Source organism: Jaculus jaculus, chromosome 9 (assembly GCF_020740685.1).
Source record: "Jaculus jaculus isolate mJacJac1 chromosome 9, mJacJac1.mat.Y.cur, whole genome shotgun sequence".
NCBI lineage: Eukaryota > Metazoa > Chordata > Mammalia > Rodentia > Dipodidae > Jaculus > Jaculus jaculus.
This window is the reverse complement of record NC_059110.1, coordinates 121916298-121931867: the sequence shown is the minus strand read 5'-3', so window position 1 is coordinate 121931867 and position 15570 is coordinate 121916298. Positions and strand designations below refer to the sequence as shown.

The 15570-nt window shown below is 50.7% G+C and overlaps 1 non-coding gene across 1 annotated transcript; it reads left to right on the top strand.

Moving 5' to 3' along the window:
• Positions 1-406: 406 nt before the first annotated feature.
• Positions 407-592, top strand: LOC123463863. Its single transcript, XR_006639234.1, has one exon.
• The last annotated feature ends 14978 nt before the right edge of the window (positions 593-15570 follow it).

Here is a 15570-nt window from a genome sequence, read left to right as displayed (position 1 = left end):
TCCGCCCAGGCCGTCGGGCCGCCGGGGGACACGCGCGGTGCTCGCTGCTGCGGGGAGATCCGCTCTTGCCGCTTGCCGGCCGTGGTCAGCTTCTCCGGGGCGACCCAGTGGCCTTGGCCGCGGCTTCCGTTGTCACCAGCCCGGGTCGTCCGAAGCCGGAAGCCTTTCCGCGGGACCGGAAATTAAGGAAGCGCTGGGGGAGCTGGAGGCCTGGGGATGGGCGGCGGGCCTGGGCGGTGGGTTAAGCCCTGGGCCCATCCGTTTATTCCGTGGTTCTCTTTTCCCCAGGAAGTGCGGTTTCCAGGCTTTCCGCGGACGCGCGAAGGCACGCAGCGGGTCGGGAGTGTCAAGCGAGCCCAGCCCGGGTGGCCGGGTAGGTCACGCGTGGGGACAGTGTCCTACGGGAACGGTCTGGGGAAAGGTTCCTGTGTGGTCGCACCTGCCCTCGGTCGGTGCAGCCTCGTACCAGGCAGCCCCACCTTGACCTAAAGTAAATTCCTGGGAGAAGTGTCTTCTGGGGTTGAAATTTGCAGTAACAGGTGTGAACATTCTAGCAGCAGTTTGATGATCATGTATGATACTGCAAACAGGACCTGTGCCCAGAACGAAAGCGCCTTCCGTAGAGGGCGTCTGAAGCTCTGAATTCTGTGAGCGAACAGTGTTTATGTCATTGTTTGTTTCTTTTTTTTTTTTTTAATGCTTATTTGTTTGCAAAGAGAGAGCTCGAGCGAGCTAAAAGAGACAGACAGAGTGGACGCATCAGGGCCTCTAGCCGCTGGAAATGAGCTCCAGATGCATGTGCCACCTTGTGCATCTGGCTTTACATGGGAAGTGAGGGGATTGAACCTGGGTCATTAGGCTTTGCAGGCGACTGCCTTACCCGCTAAGCCATGTCTCCAGCCCTCATTGTTAAGTGTTAGAGATACAGAGATGAATAAAGCGGTCCTGGCTCTTGTTCCCAGAGCACCAGTTAAGTAGAGAAAACAAGGTTGAATGATGGATCACATTTGAGAAGCTGTAACTCAAGCCCTGGTAGATGGGAGGGAGAGCCCAGTCCTGCAAGAATGTATATCCCAAACAGCCTGGTGGAGAACAGGAAGCTTTCCTGAGGGTGAGACCTTTGAACGGTGGTGGATGAGGAACGTGTAGGACAGCCTGCACAAAGGCCAGTGGCTTAGCAGTTGTGGCTGGCAGAGGGACGGAAGGAAGACCATCATAGCCCAGACGGCAAGTTCAAGTATGATGTAGGACAATACCTCAAAAATGGGGAAAGACTGCCGGGCGTGGGGGCGCACGCCTTTGTTCCCTGCACCAGGGAGGCAGAGGTAGGAGCATCACTGTGAGTTCAAGGCCTCCCTGACACTACATAGTGAATTCCAGGTCAGCCTGGGCTAGAGTGAGACCCTACCTTGAAAAATCAAAAAAGGAGAGGGGGTTACACAGAAGGTTTGATTTTGGTGTGGATTTTGATCTTCGTTTTAAAAGTAACTGGAGACTATGGGTTTTAAGAAGGCTGAGTTTGGTTCCCTAGCATCCATGTAAAGCCAGACTAAGTAGCAGGTGTTTGTAATCTAGTGGGCCTGCAGTGAGAATAGGGGAGGGGAGAGGCCACTGAAATCTCACGGGCCAGGCGGCCTGGTGAATAGAGCAGTGGACAGGCGGTGGGAGGCACCTGAAATGTGTCCTCTGACCTTCACACACACACTGAAAAGATCACAGCGTACTAAGTAGCACAGCCCGACACTTTCTGTGGTGGTGGTCTGTCCAGAGCAGCCACAGGACTCGTGTTCTACTTTGCAGGATGACTAAGAAATTGGTCTGTGTACTTAACTTTGGCCTCATGGGTTCCGTGGCTGCCACGTTGGGCGGCACACATGCGAGAGAGCAGTGACGACCTTCGGGCCACACAGAGCCCTTCGCGCTTCCTGTACTCTGTCCCTCGTAGGCGAGGGCTGCAGTGTCTGGTTCCCCTGGGGTCTGGCACTCTCAGGGAGCAGCGGTTTTCTCTTGTGTGCACGCCGAGTTGTGGGCACCCACGAGGAGTGGGACCTGACAAGCTGAAGCGCCCACAGCAGTCAGGGCACTACTCCACGTGCCTGGCCGAGCATGGAGAGCAGAACGGTCCTGGCTGGGCCGTCATCCAGTGGTCGATGCCCTGGTGTGAAAGGACTTGGCATCTGTCCAGGTAGACATCAGAGAACCCTGTCAGGGAGGTGGGTGTATAGTGTGTTTCCAGCCAAGGAAAGGTGTCAGGGCCGGAAGTAGGAAGGTGAATTTGGGGCTGTGGGCCCTCACATTGGGGCTGAGCTGGGAAAGTACATGCTAGAGCAGAGGAGACGTCAAATAGGAGTGGATTCCCACTGGTGCTGGGCTGTATGGAGCTTTGAGGGGGCAGAGACCAGATTGACTGTGGCTCTGTTACCCGCAAGTTTCCTGAGGAAGACTACTGTTAAGTTAAAACCTAGAGAGATGGGTCAGGTACCTGAGTATGCCACCAGCCTTGGCACTACTAGTTTCTGTGGAGTGGAGTGGTGGTGGGCAGAGGCACGCAGAAGCAGGGTCTCCGCGGAGCAGTCTTAGGGCACCTTGCACATGCGTTCCTGCTGGAGGTGGGTTTTTGCTTGGGGGGTATTTCCTCTGCCAGCAGTATAAAATGTCAGACTAAAGACGGGTGAACACTGAACGCTAACGCAGGGTGCTTTCTTTGCAGGTCAGGTGACTGGAGCATTTGTGTTTGCCGGGTGACAATCTGCTGCTGCTCAGGCCTGGAACGACTCCATTTTGGCTGGGGCTCTCCCGGTCTCCTTGGTTGAGTTCTTGCCCACATGCATTTTTCATTTTGTTTTTGTTTCTCAAGGTAGGGTCATGCTGTAGCCAAGGCTGACCTGGAATTCACTCTGTAGTCTCAGGGTGGCCTCAAACTCACAGTAATCCTCCCAAGTGCTGAGACTAAAGGCGTGTACCACCACGCCCAGCCCACATGCTTTTTGAATGCTCTTGTGTGGATATAAATAAATGGAGTCTGATCCAAGGAGTCTCTTCACTATTTTTTATCTCCCCCAGGCTGGCCAGAAAGACCCAGTCATCTTCCTGTCTCAGCACTAGCCACAGGTGTGCAAGGTCTGCCTGCATTGTGTAGGTGCTAGGGATCCATTCAGGTCCTCATGAGCTCGCTAGCAAGCCCTCTTACCCACTGAGCATCCCCCCAACCCTCTTCACATTCTGGTTGGTTCCTGTGTCTGCGGCTATTCCTTAACCCTAGTGGGTGGTCTCCACTGCAGAGCTGGTTTTAAGGGTGATGTTCACAGCCACGTGGTAGCTCTGTAGGAAGCATGGATGCTGGGCACTGTGTCCTCAGGAATGTCCTCAGGAGTAGTGACTCAGGAAAGATGGCTGCATATGGAGGTACCCAAGGCCTCCAGGATGACCCACATTTCTGGCCATGCTAAAACCTCCCTTGCAGTAGGAGTGGCCAGACTGGGACCTGGCCACCTGTGGGTGGGGGTTATTAAGGCTACCCCATTTCCTCAAGCGTACCTCTTACCCCATGCGAACCCTTGCAGCTTGCTGGCTTCAGTCAGGTCACAAGGACACAGCCTTCTGCAGAGATGAGCTGCTCATTCCTTGTGGGGTCATAGCTGTGCGGTGGTCACTTCACTACTATCTCCGAGTCCTCAGCAGGCGCAGAACCCCATTGTCTTCTTTAGTTCACACACGTCAGGAGGGAGAGATGGGGCACTGTTGGAATGTTTGACCATCTGTTTGTAAGATCAAAGCAGATGTCCATCCTCTGGCCCGGGCGCCAGCTGTCAGGTTTGCTTTACATGGTACAAACACCCGGCCACTTGACGTCCACCCATTGCAGTGGTGTCACCATGTGTAGAAGGGCTCTGTAGGTCGACCTTGCACCCTGCTATGCCTAGCTTATGTTCTTTTGCGTGCATATGTGGAGACCAGAGGCCAATACGAGACAGAATGGGCGTGCCCGGGCCTCTAGCTACTGCAGTCTAGCTCCAGACATGCGCACCACCTTGTGTGCATGCGTGACCTTGTGCATCTTGCTTATGTCGGTTCTGGGGGGTCAGACCTAGGGCCTTCTGCTTTGCAAGCAAGTGTCTTAACTGCTAAGACATCTCCAATTTGGTTAGACTAGCTGGCCAATGAACACTGGCATCCTACTTGCCTCCCCAGTGCTGGGCTTACAGGCGTGTGTGGCCATGCCCAGCATTTTACATTTTACCCAGGGGCAGCACAGGAATGTGCTTTAAAAGTGCCCCAAGTTGGGCTGGAGAGATGGCTTAGTGGTTAAGGTGCTTGCCTGCAAAGCCAAAGGACCCAGGTTCAGTTTCCCAGGACCCATGCAAGCCAGATGCACAAGGGGTCGCACACATCTGGAGTTCATTTGCTGTGGCTGGAGGCTCTGGCATGCTTATTTTCTCTCTCTCTCTCTCTCTCTCTCTCTCTCTCTCTCTGCCTATTTCCCTCTCTCTCAAATAAATAAATAGTTCCCCAAGTCTCCAGTCATTTGCCATAGTTGGCCTGTATTGTAAAGGACAGCAGAGCAGAGACAGGCCACCATGGACGTCTGTGCTACACCACAGCCCTTCAGGCGACCCATCATGGAGGTTAGAATCTTCCTTCTGGGGCTTCCAAGTCCAGGTCCAGCACCAGCCTGCTGCTTGCCTCTGGACCAGTCACTTCCCTACCTCTACCTTGAGAACATCAGTAAAGTGGAGATGGTGCCAGCATTCCTGAGGATGGGGTTTCCACAGCAAGATCCTCGGGGGTGCTGTAGTTCAAGAAAGTCCTGGGGTCATTGGCCTGCATCCCCACCAAGGCCAGAGCTGCTGTGGGCACTGGCCTGTGCCTCAGCGTTCTTACTGCAGTGCTCAGAGAAGCTCTACTCCATGGGCTGGCTTGAGAGGAGGGGCGTGTTTCCTGCCTGAACCAGCCTGCTGTGTTGAGATGGGATGTACACTGAAGAACAGTACTGGTGTTTCTGGAGTGGGCTGTTTCTTGTGGCTGGTTCCCGACTCGTCCTGTTGTGGGGTGTGTTTTCTCTGTACACAGAATGCATCCTCACAGTGGCTCCAAGAAGTACCCCATCTGACCTCAGCCTGTCTCGGGAGCTGGTGCAGCCTGGTTTGGTAGTGTGCTTGGGCATCCTGTGTCATCTGAGCCTGCGGAAGCCAGAGGTGGTGGCTCAGAACTCACGGCTCTTTGCTCCAATCGGCCCCGGGAGGGTGCCAAGGGCCTGGGACACAAGTTGGCCTGGGACCTTTATTCAAAGATAATGTCTCTAAGGCTGGAGAGATGGCTTAGTGGTTAAGGCTAGGGACCCATGTTTCTACATTTCCAGGTCCCACATAAACCAGATGCACAAAGGTGAGGCAAGCACAAGGTTGCATATGCCCACTAGGTGGCACAGGCATCTGGAGTTAGATTGTAGTGGCTGCACAAGGTTGCATATGTCCACTAGGTGGCACAAACATCTGGAGTTTGAGTGTAGTGGCTGAGGCCCTGGAATGCCAATTCTCTCAAAAAAACAATAAATGTCTTTAGCCATGATTGAGCTGGTACTTGCTATGTGGTCTAGGTTGACCCCCACAGTCCTGCCTTGGCCTCTAGCTCTGGGATCACAGAGGTGCCAGTGGACCAGCCCTGGTGGTTACTGACAAGGTCTCACTGCAACCCAGGCTGACCTCAGATTCACCGTCCTGCCTCAGCCTTCACAGTGCTGGGATCACAGGTTTGCACCATCACACCCAGTTTGGGCTTGGATTTCTTAGGAATGAAATCTGCCCGGACCAGGGAAAGGACAGTGGGTAATGAGTCTTGCAGGGCAAGGTGGCTTGTGCTAAAGCACCAAACCCCCGAAGCCTTTGGGTCTGCTGAAATGCCACCCACCGTGGCATACTGTGACCATGGTGATAATCCTCCCTAACTGCACAGCATTGGCCTCTCTGACTACCATGCTGGGCCCCTTTGGCATGGCAGGGAAATGCATTGATTCCACAAGAGCCCAGAATGCTCACGTGGCTGCTGTCATTCCTACTCTGGCTGCTGTCATTCCTACTCTGCTCCCACATGAATCCCCCTCTCCACCCTCCCCATGCTAGCCTTGGTGTGGTAGTGGGCACTAGCTTGCCCCAGAGAACACAGAGTGCTTAAGTAGGCTGCAGTGTCCTGGGTGAGCCGGAGCCTTTGTGAGTTTCTGTTCCTCTGGATTACGTGAGGATCAGAGTGGGCAATGGTACTTCTAATGGCAATGGTGGCGTATGAAATCTATGGTCAAGAAATGGCGAAGATCCCCACGGGACACACAAGACCTGTACAGAAAAGCTGTAAAAAAGTTAACCAAGGAAGCCGGGCTTGGTGGCTCACTCCTCCAATCCCACCACTTGGGTGGCCGGTAGGAGGATGGCCATGAGTTTGAGGCCAGCCTGAGGCTACGTAGTGAGTTCCAAGTCAGCCTGGGCTAGAGCGAGACCCTCCCACAACGCATAAACCACACCCCAGAGGGAATACCTGCAACCCCATTGAGGAGGGTCCCCAATAGAATGGGGGCAGGGACGAGGGAGAAGAGGGTACCAACACATGATGTATCCACACAAGATATGTTGTTAATAATAAGAGAAAAAGATAAGTTAACTGAGCTGATGAAATGGCCCACTGGCTAAAAAATAATTTAACTGACTTTTTTTCCTGATGATTAAAAATAAAGCCGGGCATGGTGGCACATTGCCTTTAATCCCAGCACTCAGGAAGCAGAGGTAGGAGGATCACCGAGAGCTCGAGGCCACCCTGAGACTACATGGTGAATTCCAGGTCAGCCTGAGCTAGAACGAAACCCTAAATCGACGCCCCCCCCAAAAAAAAAAAAACTTTTATTGCAGGGGGGAGGGAACGTCATTCAGGAGCTTGCACTTTTCTTTTTGTCCACTAGAGGGTGAAGTGCATCGGGCTGCTCGCAATGGCGGCTACTACAAAACTAGAGTTGTGGGTTGTGTTTAAGCCAAGACGCTTCTCAGCAGAAAGCTATGCGGGAGATGCAGCAGCAGGGTGGGGTGCGGGCTGAGGAATCTGTCAGTTGGTCCCAGTAGTGCACAATTCCTGGGAAGTGCTTATTACACCCTGGAGTGGCCAACCTCGCCCTGGGCACGTGCACTTGGGGACAAGGGCATGTCCTGATGTGTCTCTTCTTGCCCAGCCACTCCCAGTGCCAGCTGGTGTTACTCTTCAGGAAGAATCCGATGCCACGTGTACCGGTGAGCACAGTGCCAGTGTGGAGAGTTTAGAAGTGTCTGAGGCAAGAACATGGCTCCTATTTGAAAGTGCAGATAAGACTGATCAGGGGCCGGGCATGGTGGTGCACACCTTTAATCCCAGCACTCGGGAGACAGAGGTGGGAGGTCTTGCTGTGAGTTCGAGGCCACCCCGAGACTACATAGTGAATTCCAGGTCAGCCTGAGCTTGAGTGAGACCTAACATCAAAAAACAACCAAAAGAAAAAAAGACTGAACAGTTGGTACAGAGCCACTGTGGCTAGGATGGCTGGTTGCTGCCCACTAGAAATGTGCTGTTAGGGATGGAGAAGTGGCTCAGCAGTTAAGGTGCTTGCCTGCGAAGCCTAAGGATCCAGGTTCAATTCCCCATTACCCATGTAAGGCCAGATGCACAAAGTGGCACATGCTTCTGGAGTTCATTTGCTGGGGTTAGAGGCCCTGGTGTACCCCATTCTCCATCTACTTCCCTCTCTCAAATTCATTTGTTTGAGAGGGAGAGAATGGCCACACCGTGGCCTCTAGCCACTGCAAATGAACTCCAGACACATGCGCCACCTTGTGTATCTGGCTTATGTGAGTCCTGGGGAATCAAACCTGGGTCCTTAGGCTTTGCAGGCAAGCGCCTTAACTGCTGAGTCATATCCCCAGCCCTAAATAAAAGATTTTAAAAAGAGAAAGAAAAGACAGGTAAGTAGGGCTCTGGGAGTGTCATTTTCAAAAGAGTGGTCTTCATCCTCAGAGCCTGGTTAACAGTTTTCTGATAGATTCTATCTGTCACCTTGTCAGTGGGACAAAATATTTGACAAAAATCACTTAAAAAGAGGCAGATATAGGCAGGCACAGTAGCGCATGCCTTTAATCCCAGCACTCCTGTGGGTTCTGCGGTTCTGAACTCCAGTCTTCAGGTTTGCACAGTAGGTGCTTTTAACCCCTGAGCCATCTCCCTGGGCCCTGGAAGCCTTTCTTTCTTTCTTTTTTTTTTTTCCTCAATTTTTATTAACGTCTTCCATGATTATAATAAATATCCCATGGTACTACCCTCCCTACCCCACTTTCCCCTTTGAAATTCCATTCTCCATCATATCCCCTCCCCATGTCAATAAGTCTCTCTTTTATTTTGATGTCATCATCTTTTCCTCCTCTTATGATGCTCTTGTGTAGGTAGTGTCAGGCACTGAGAGGGATTGGATATCCAGGCCAGTTTATGTCTGGAGGGAGCACGTTGTAAGGAGTCCTGCCCTTCCTTTGGCTCTTACATTCTTTCCACCACCTCTTCCTCATTAGACCCTGAACCTTGGAAGGTGTGATGGAGATGTTACTCAGTACTCCAGTCACTTCTTCTTTTTTTTTTTTTTTTTTTGAGGTAGGGTCTCACTCTGGTCCAGGCTGACCTGGAATTAACTCTGTAGTCTCAGGGTGGCCTTGAACTCACGGCGATCCTCCTACCTCTGCCTCCCGAGTGCTGGGATTAAAGGCGTGCGCCACCACGCCCGGCTCCAGTCACTTCTTTCCAGCACTCTGATACCTTCTGAGTTGTTCCAAGGTCACTGCTATCTGAAAAGAGAAGATTCTCTCCATGTCCAATTTTTTATTGAATATCACAGGCTTTGACCAACCAAATTGTTTTGGTTTTGAGTCATGATCTTGCTGTGTAGCTGGAGTTGGCCTCAACCTCAAAAATCCTCTTGGTTCGGCTTCCTGAATGCCAGTATTACTTTTTATTTTCAGGTAGCGGCTCACTGAGTTGCCTGGGATGGCCTCGAACTTGTGATCCTGGTCTGTCTCTGGAGTAGCTGGCATCTTGCGCTGCTCTACCGGGATGTTCCGTCACTCTTGTTTCTGCCCAGTCGCCTCGAGAGGGGGAAGCCTCTGGGGCTTGGCACCTCATCAAAGACCGTGTGTGTGTTTCATTTAAACAGATGATTACATTACTAACAGGAAGACAAAAAAAAAAAAAGTACATTCTCCTGTCATCTATACAAGCCGAGCCTGTCTGGGCTTTGTACGATTCACTCAAAACAATTATTTTTCCTGGGTTTTTGTTTCCAGATCAATTATGCAGCTACAGCAGAAAACTAGTTCTGTTATTGCACACGTGATTCAAGCAAGTCCGTGTAAGTCACTGAAGGTCACTTGTCCCCAGCTTGTCAGTGTGGAGAATTACATAATGGTTACACAGCGTCAGTGGACCACAGCTGCCATCGGCAGAACGTTTACATTACAGCACTGAATCAAGGCAAGGCTCCGACTTTCGCTTACTAGCAGATCCCTCCCCTCCCCCTCCTTTTCCTTCTTCCTCTTTTACAAGACTGAGGACGGAACAGGGCCTCATACATAGTAAGCCAATGCTCTACTACTGAGCTGTATGCCTGCCTATTTTTCTTTTAGTTTAAAAATTTTAAATTAGGAGCTGGAGAGATGGCTCAGTGAATAAGGCACTTGCCTGCAAAGCCTAAGGGCTTGGGCTCGAGTCCCCAGTACCCTCATTAAAACCAGATACACAAAGTGGCACATGCATCTGGAATTTGTTTGCAGTGGCTAAGGCCCTGGTTCACCAATTCATTCTATTTTTGCTTTCTCTCTTTCATAAACTGAACAACAACAACAACAACAACAGAAAACCCACTTGGGTTTGTGTCCCCTCCACCAAAGGCGCTGTAGCCTGCTCTCCCTTCTGTGCAGGGTGAGCCCCATCTGGTAGATTTCTTTTTTTTTTTTTTTTTCTCTCTCCCAGCCCCATGTCACCCTGTAGATTTCTTTTTTTTAAATTTTTATTTATTTATTTATTTATTTGAGAGTGACAGACACAGAGAGAAAGACAGATAGAGGGAGAGAGAGAGAATGGGCGCGCCAGGGCTTCCAGCCTCTGCAAACGAACTCCAGACGCGTGCGCCCCCTTGTGCATCTGGCTAACGTGGGACCTGGGGAACCGAGCCTCGAACCGGGGTCCTTAGGCTTCACAGGCAAGCGCCTAACCGCTAAGCCATCTCTCCAGCCCACCCTGTAGATTTCTTATATCAGGTTTCTGGTGTGGACCTCCGGTAGAACATGATTCTCAAAACAAGGCGTGGAGGGCTAAGGAGAAGTGCTTGCTAGCTCAGCACAGGGGCCCTGAGACCACCTGAGTTCAGCTCCCCAGAACCCACACAAAACGCTGGGCGTGGCCACGTGTGTCTATAACCTCTGTCTACAGGGGACGGAGACCAGACAATCACTGAGGATCGCTGACTGAAAAACTGCAGCTCTAGGTTGAGGAGAGACCTTGTCCCGAGGAAGTGCTCCAGTGAGCGATAGAGGAGGGCCCGCCAAGTTCTCCTTTGGCCTCTGCACACATGTGCATCACCTGCACACATTTGTGCACACACGAGCACACTCTGCACACACAGGTGCAGAAGAAACAAGTGAGTTGCAGTGGTTTCTTGTTTTCTGGGATAAACTACCCAACCCAAAGCAGCTTAGGGAAGGGTTTATTTCGGCTTACGGTTGTGAGGGGAATATATCTGTCATGGCTGGAGAGTGTGACAGGAGCAGACGCTGGCATCTCCTTGTCTCATCAGCAGGGAGGAAGGAGGCAGCTGCGAGCGCCAAGCAGGGCAGGACTCTCACATTTCAAGGCTCACCTTCCTCCAGCTGGCATTGCCACCAGCTGGGGATCAAGTCAAACACTTGAGCATATGGGAGATTTACGTTCAAACCACCTCAAGTTACGGACACTTCCTGACCCCGCCCAATAAATCCTCTTAACCAATGTCCCAGACCCAAACTCACAGCGATCCTCCTACCTCTGCCTCCCGAGTGCGGGGATTAAAGGTGTGTGCCACCACGACTGGCATCTGTGCCTTCTTGACATCCTCACTGATGGCTTTTGCAAGTCTTCCCTCATTTCCCAGTGGCCTAGAAACACAGCCTTATTCAAGGTCAGCCACAGAAAGGAAGCTGTTCCTCCTGATGCTTTTTTTTTTTTTTTTTTTTAGGTGTGTGAAAGAAAACTTTTCAGACGATTTAGTTATGTGTTAAGAGTTTTGTTACACACCAGGCGTGGGGGTTTCTCTCACACCTTTAATCTCAGCACTCTGGAGGCTGAGGTAAGAGGATTGCAGTGAGTTCAAGGTCAGTCTGGGCTAGAGTGAGATCCTGCCTCACTACAACAACAAACAGTTTGTTACAGAGCTAGAGGGATGGCTTAGCAGATAAAAGAGTTTGCTGCCCAAGCAAGATGACCAGAAATCGGATCCCCAGATCTCACATAAAGCCAGACGCAAATAGTGCATGTGTCTGTGATCCCAACATACCCACAGCAGGGGAAGTGGTGTCAGGAGTGTCCCAAAGCTTATGGGCCAGCTTCTGCAGCAGCAAAACAAGACAGATCCTGTCTCAGACAGGGTGGGAGGTAAGGACCGGCACCTTAAGGTTGTCCTCTGACCTCCGCACGTGTTCCATGGCCTAGACCCATCACACACACACACACAGACACACACACGCACACACACTTTTAAAAAGGTTTTGTTATAGTCTGTGTGCAAAGGTCAAGGATAAGGCTGGAGAGATGGCTTAGCAGTTAAGGCAATTGCCTGCGAAGACTATGGACCCAGGTTTGATTCCCCAGGACCCACATAAGCCAGATACACATGGTGGTGCATGTGTCTGGAGTTCATTTGCAGTAGCTAGAGGCCCTGGTGCACCTATTCTCTTTCTCTCTCTCATAAATAAATAATATAGAGAGAGGGCAAGGATAGACCAATTTAGAAGGCTATTTTTTCAGGGCTGAAGAGATGGCTCAGTGGTTAAAGGCATTTGCTTTCAAAGCCTGATGCCTGAGTTTGATTCCCCAGGACCCACATAGAGACAGATGTACAGAGTTATGCACATCTCTGCAGCAAGATGCCCTGGCATGTCCATTCTGTCTCTCACACATACACCCTTTCTTTTTCTCTCCTTAAATGAGAATTTTTTTTAAAAAAGGTCATTTTTCAGTAGGCATGTTTCATAGTATAATATGCAGGCTGTATTACCATTCCTAGACTGAGTACAAGACACTCCATGGCTACAGCTCATCTGGTGAGAGAGTGACTGGCTTTCCCGGAAGCCTTCAGATCCCGCTCTCTCCTCCCAGAAGGAAGATATTAGAGAAGGTTCCAGAAAATGTTGCACTTCCCTTCTTGTCGCTGTGGCAGAGCATCTGACCAGAAGCAGCTTGTAGAAGGAAAGGGTCCATTTCCCGCCTACAGTCTCAAAGGGATGTTCCATCATGGAGGAGTGTGCACGCGTGTGCGTGCATGTGCGTGCGTGTAGCGTGACAGGCAGCTGGACATCACATCTTGTCACATAGCAGGGAGAAAGCTGCTCACTAGCACTGGTAAGTGGGGTTGGACTGATAACCCTAAGGCCTCCCTCCAGTGACACACTTCCTCCAACAAGGCTCCACGGGCTCCATGAGGCTTAATCACAAACACGTGAGGCCATTGGGGGGGCACTTCATGTTCAAACCATGGCAGAAAGGTTGTCAGAAGCCTGGGCCCGACCTGTTTTATTTGTGTCTGTCTTTTTGACCAGTGTGATCCGTACCATGGCTTAATCTCTGACTTGGTCCTGGAGGCCCATCTTGCTGTGCTTTTGGTGAATGTACAAGGGAATGCCCTGGGCACCTTGCCAAAGGCAACTTCTCCCTACTAGGTCTGGATCCAGGCCTGAGGCTCTGCACTTCCCGCCAACACTGGGGCTGTGCTCAGAATGAGGTGGGCCTGCATCCACAGTGGGTGGCGCCTCCTCGGAGGTGGCTTGCATCCTCCATCCTGACCACCAGCCTTGCTGTGTAATGTGGATGCTCCTGAGCAAGGGAAGAAGCAATTCCCAGCATGGCTGCTGGCCGCCCCACCCCCACCCACCCCAGGGCTCTGTACTGCGCACAGGGGGCTCCCAGCCTTGGGTTTCTGGTGCTGCAGCCAGAGGTGGTAATGAGCATCTGGAGACCTGTAGTCTGCTGAATAACACCAAAGTCTCATGTGAGGGAATAGAATTCACCAAATCTCCTCCCGACCCAGGACAATCAACTCTATTGCCAAATAAACAGCAAGCAAGAACATCAGGAGCACCACAGACAGCGCCTGAAGGAATCGGGATGGAGGAAAGTCTGACTCTCGTGAGGCAAGTGTGATCAGTACTCCGCAGAAGCACACGCATCACCACATCACGTGGCCATGTGGACCCGGTCCGTTCAGTTCAGAGCGTGGAGTCAGGCACCAGCTGAAGTTGGGCCCTTCTCCCAAGAGCTGGCTTTCTGGCCCGTGAGTTCTGAGGGGGCTCTGGGGTCCTGGAGGAAACAGGAGCCTTGTAGAGACCTCCTTCCCCATTGAGCAGATTTCTACACATTTGAAAAGAGCAGGAAGAAATTCTGAAAGAAAATGGAGTGAGGGTGGAGGGAAATGGTCTGGTGTTTAAACTGCTTGCTTCCAAAGCCTGCCAATCAGTGTTCGATTCCCTGCAGCCATGTAAAGCCGGACGCCAAGGGCTGTGTACGTTTGTGATCCCAACACGCCTATCTGAAGCTCCAGGCTAACTACACTGGTGTACTTTTGTAACAGTAAAATATATTGTAGGGCTGGAGAGAGGGCTTAGTGGTTAAGGCACCTGCCTGAGAAAAGTAAGGACCCATGTTTGACTCTCCAAATCTCAAGTAAGCCAGACTCACAAAAGGTGAGGCAAGCACAAGATCACATATGCTCACTAGGTGGCGCTAGCATCTGGAGTTCGATTACAGTGGCTGAGGCCCTGGTGTGCCAATTCTCTCTCTCTCTAAAATTTTATATATATATATATATATATATATATATATGTATATATATATATATATATATATATACACACACACACACACACACACACACACACATATATATTGTCTTGAAGGTGAGAGAAACACAGACACCTTGAAATCATCCTCTGATCCCCATGCACACATGTGTGCAAATAAATTTAGAAAGAATTTTTTTTAAAAGGAGATTTTGGGGACTGGGAAGTGGCTCAATGGTTAAAGGCACTTGCTTGTAAAACCTGAAGGTCTGGGTTCAATTTCCCAGTACTCACATAAAGCCAGATACACAATGTGGTGTGTGTATCTGGAGTTCATTTGCAGTAGCCAGAGGCCCTGGTGCACCCATATTTTCTCTCTCTCTCTCAAATAAAATAAATAACAATTTTTTAAAGGGATTTGAGGACTAGAGAAATGGCTCAGCTGTTAAGACGCTTGCCTACAAGTCCTAATGAACTGGGTTTGATTCCCCAGTACCTATGTGAAGCCAGATGCATAAAGTGACCCATGTATTTGGAGTTTGTTTGCAGTGGCTGGAGGCCCTGCCATGCCCATTCCCTCCCTCCCTCTCCCTCTCTCTCTCTCTCCATATATATATATACATATATACATGCAAGTAAATAAATAAAAATACTTTTCAAAAGGAATTTGGGGGCTGGAAAGATGGCTCAGAGGTCAAAGGCTCTTGCTTTGAAATGCTGTTGGCCTGGGTTCAAGTCACAAGCTGCCCGTGTAAGCCAGACAAAAAAGTGGCACCAACATCAGGTGTTTGTGTGCACAGAGGCAAGAGGCCCTGGGGTACCCATCAACACACACACACACACACACACACAGAGTCTGGAGAGATTTCTCAGTGGTTAAAGCTTGCTTGCCTGGGTTTGGTTACCCAGTAGCCAAGTAAAGCTGGACCCAAAGTAGCACATGCATCTGGCATTTGATTGCAGTCACAGGAGACTCTGGTGTGACCACACACATGCACACACACATGTAAATTAAAAGTTAAAGAGTTAAATAAAAATGAAAAATAAGCCAGGTGTGGTGGCACATGCCTTTAACCCCAGCACTGGGGAGACAGAAATAGAAGGATCGTTGTGAGTTTGAGGCTAGCTTGGGACTTACAGAGTAAATGCCAGGTTAGCCAGTGAGACCCTTCCTCTAAAATACAAACATAAAAGATAAAAGGGAGCGCCGAGGGGTCATCTCCTTGATGTTCAGCAGACAGAATTAAAGCTTTTATTTTTAATTTGGTTGTCCTCACGTGAGACAGTGACTAAAGCCACTGTCTGTCCAGACAGTTCTAGAAGACCTCAAGACACCAGTGCTCTCCTCACCTTTTCCATAGCTGCCTTTTAATCCCCAGGGTTCTCTGAGACCACAAACAGAAGTCTGTCCACATCACCCTAAACCACGGCTGGGCCAGACCTGCCGGAGGTGACGTCACCTCCTGTCCTGTCAGACGATGTGGTTTCTTGTGGG